Raw genomic sequence first — 4,012 nt, forward strand, 5'->3', positions numbered from 1 at the left:
TAGCAGCTAAGCAGTTGAGAGAAATAAGAACCATAGGTAAAATATAAAATATAAAAATATAAAAATATATAAAATATAAAACTGGTAGAATATATCATGGACAGTTTTAATTGAAAGTCATGTGTATATAGTGAGAGAGTGTGTAGGGAGAGTATATGCATACATGTGTGTAAACATAAATGTACCTGAATATTCAGTTCATTTATAATAAGTTTACAGCTGTTGCACTTGAAGCACATCTCTGTTGAATTGACAACATATAGATGATTCTACTAAGCCATCAAGAATGCTGTGGCTTTAAGTAGTATTGGAGTCAACAGGGAAAATGGTAAAAAATAACTGATAATTCTGATGAATTACTCAATTTAAATTGAGAAGTTCTCATTAATTTATGATTATTTAATGTAAACAACAAAAAGCAAGAGTACTTGTCTTTACTAATATAGCTATTTTCCAAGCCAGATAAATTAATTTAATAAAACATTATAAATTGAAGAATTCTTTAAAACGTATTCAAGGTTTGCAGACACAAAATATGAAAGCCAAACTAGGTATCTGCACACTATTTAAGCAATATATCAAGTGCTTTGCATACTTTTATCTTTCCTTTAAAGCAACTAAGGATAACAGGTTGTGTGAAAATTATGTTACGTTGATAATAAAATATGCAGTTCTCAAAATTTGATTAGAAATTGTCAAAAACTTTTGACGTCTGTGTCAATATTTTTTTTAAAACGACGAATTACAAATATCTTATGGTGTTTGAAAATAACGAAAATGCTTTAATGTGCATGTTGCAGACTATTGCCTTTGTCTTTCGAACTTGTATTTCACAAGAAGTAAAATATCATGTCTACAAAATGTAACGATTTATGTCCAATACTAGGAACAAAATTACTTAAAAGTACCGCCCTGCATTTGAAAATTCCATAGAAAGCAATACAATAACCGAAGAAAGCAGCTAGTATTGGTGTTTATCGATACATCGATAGCGTTCTGTAAACATGTAAAAATTAAGTGCTATGCTTTGTGATAAACAAACAAAAAATGCGGAATTTTGATCGAATCCGCTAATTTAATACTGACATCGTCGTGTGCGACATTGCACAAAAGGTCTTAATGAATGAATGTCGAAAGGTTGAAAAACAAGGACTGCGTTCAGAGTTGATTAGTGCAGGAGGCAGACGTCTTTTTCGCGGTTTGGCTATGCGACCGAACCCAAGATGATTAAGTAATACTCACCCTATAAACCATTCCATAGTATCTCGCAGATACTCTGGTAATCTGTCCAGTTTGGCTTATTGATTTCAATACTGGCTTTGATAATGCAACATGCACAGTTCACTGCCGATTCTGTTCACCCAAAACAAAGTGAAAATATGGCGACTTTCGTATTGATGCGCACACCGGATGCGCGATGAAAAGCCTGCCTTCAAGACTTCACAATCGAACATCGATCAAACAGAGTCTTAACCAAAAAAATTAGTTATGTATCCCAATGAAAATGTCCAATATGCCATTGAAAATATAGCAACTGCTAAAAAAGAATTTTAAAGCAAACTTGTTTACAAAATTTACTACTGTACATTAAAAAAAAAAAGTCCAAATAACAACATCCGGTTTTCATTCGCAACAAGCAGACGACACAATGGCGTCGCAGACGACCCGGTTCGCCTCGTTCCCACCAGTAATGACCTGCTGATGCCACCATCGCTACAGCCATAAGTACTCCCATCTCCCACAGTCAAATCATATATCACAAGCACAGTTTTAACAGTATTTTATTATTCAACGCTGCAATAACAGCAATGTCGCAGTAATTTTAAATGGTAATTACTGAACTGCCGTTCTGAATTTTAAAAAAAATCATTTTGTCTGTGCTGCGTCAGTTTCAGAAATAGAACAACCGGCAAGTCTTTCCACAAGATGACGTGGAACTGCCTGCAGACAGCCTGGCGGACTGGACGAAGATGAGTTCAGCTAGAAAACGGTGTCTTGAAACCAGTTCACAATCATTTATGAGCACGGCGAACACCGCCGTTACGGCTGCTATAAATGTCTCCGTGGAGGATCTCATCGGCGACCTGTATCCTCTTTGACGATATCTATAATGATTGCGGGTGACTACTCTAATATCGCCGTAGCTCTGCATATATTTTGCCATTTGCGACGAAAGAAGACCCTGGTGTCACCAGAGAGAATACAGTGCGAAATTTAAAAAAAATTGTTAGTGTTGCTGTTGTTAGTAGCGCTGCAGCACGTTGTACGCTGCATGCTGTAATCTTGTCGGACTGAGATAACATCTTCTGTCACCTTGCCGAGTACAGATTCCACCTGGCTGACGACCGATGTCGGTTATCTCTTCGTGGTGTTTAAAAAAAAGCTGATAAGAATTTTTTTAAAAAAAATAAATTTGCAATATAACAAAACAAATGAAGAACTTAATATTGCTACGTCAGATTTTTTTAATCAGTGTATTTTATCAGTTACTGAGTCAAACATGTGAAAGCACATCCATACTTATGAATAATATATTGTGACTGATGGTCACGGTGCTTGAGTGTACATTGGTAGTATACAGCAGAGACGTTATAGGGCAGGGGTCTCAAACTCAATTTACCCGGGGGCCACTGGAGGCAGAGTCTGGATGAGGCCGGGCCGCATCAGGTTTTCCACAAGAAAAGCTCTTACAAAAACATTCCAATGTCATCAAATGTCTTATTTTTTCATCTTATTTTTGTGTTAAAAAATAAAAATAAATTAACAAATTCATAAGAAAAAATAAATCAAGTTAGTAATAAATGAATAAATTTGAAAATGAAAATATAATAATAATACAGCAGATATAGAAGACTGAAGAAATATAGATGCTGACCAGAGAAATGTAATTATTATTATTCAGATTCAAATGTCTGTATTAGCATTTCTTTAACATTTAACTTTCTGAATATGAATGGAACATTGAAGATAAACTGTTTTGAACATGGCTTCTTCTGCCTACTTCTTGCTGCTAGAGGTCTGGCAGCGCTTACTCTCGCATAGCCGAGCCACATTTGGCTTAAGGGAGGAAGCAGCTGAGACCCTCAGTACGGCTTGAAGATGCTCATCAGTAAGTCTGGATCTGTACTTGGACTTATTGAAGTTCAAGGTAGAGAAGAGCTTTTCGCACAAGTATGTGCTCCCAAAAAGACACATGGTCCGCTTGAACATTCGGGAAAGCTCAGGGAAGCTAGGGGGCCATTCTCTCAAAATTTGCCCGAGCTTGTCTGCTTTTCCACTCACCTCCCTGAACTTGGCTTGAGTTCAGAATTGCACTGCAGGTCAATGAGCTCCATTTGAAGCACAGGAGGAGCATCTTGTACATAAAAGGAGTAGGGTCCTCAAAAATTTGAAATGTGGTTCTGTGCGTCTTGAATCCGCAAATCTGTGATCGAATTCCTCCTGTAGCTTCAAAAATGACATCCCATACTCTTCACCGCTGAACGGTGTGCCTGCATCCATGAGTGCCTTGCATGCTGGGAAATGGCAAAGGTTTGTCTGAGAAAGCTGGGCTTTCCATAACATAAGTTTTGTCGAGAATGCTCTCACGTTGTCATAGGCAGCACTGACAAGTTGCCCCTGACCTTGTAGCTTCTTGTTCAGTACGTTAAGCTCATGTGTCATATCAACCAAAAAAGCTAAGTCCATGAGCCATTTTGGATCACTTAGCCCAGGAACAGCAACCCCATCTTCCTCCATGAAGGCTTTCACTTCGGCTCTCAACTCAAAAAATCTCTTCAATATCTTTCCCCTGCTAACCCAACGTACCTCGGTGAAGTAGAGCACATCCCCATATTCTGACTCCATTTCCTCTAAAAAAGCACGAAACCTTCTGTGCTTTAAGCCGCTGGATCTGATTTGGTTGATACATTTCACAACGAAAGACATCACATTGTCAAACTTCAGGCATTTGCTGCAAAGGGCCTGCTGATGAATAATGCAGTGCAGAGCAATGGCCTCCTCCACACCTTCC

At 38.0% G+C, this 4,012-nt stretch overlaps 1 long non-coding RNA gene across 1 annotated transcript; it reads left to right on the forward strand.

Moving 5' to 3' along the window:
* The first annotated feature begins 1,606 nt into the window (after positions 1–1,606).
* LOC112559353 lies at positions 1,607–2,433 on the forward strand. Its single transcript, XR_003098325.1, has 2 exons — positions 1,607–1,725; positions 1,890–2,433. It is a non-coding gene; the product is annotated as an uncharacterized LOC112559353 (long non-coding RNA).
* Positions 2,434–4,012: the final 1,579 nt, after the last annotated feature.

Source organism: Pomacea canaliculata, linkage group LG3 (genome assembly GCF_003073045.1).
Source record: "Pomacea canaliculata isolate SZHN2017 linkage group LG3, ASM307304v1, whole genome shotgun sequence".
NCBI lineage: Eukaryota > Metazoa > Mollusca > Gastropoda > Architaenioglossa > Ampullariidae > Pomacea > Pomacea canaliculata.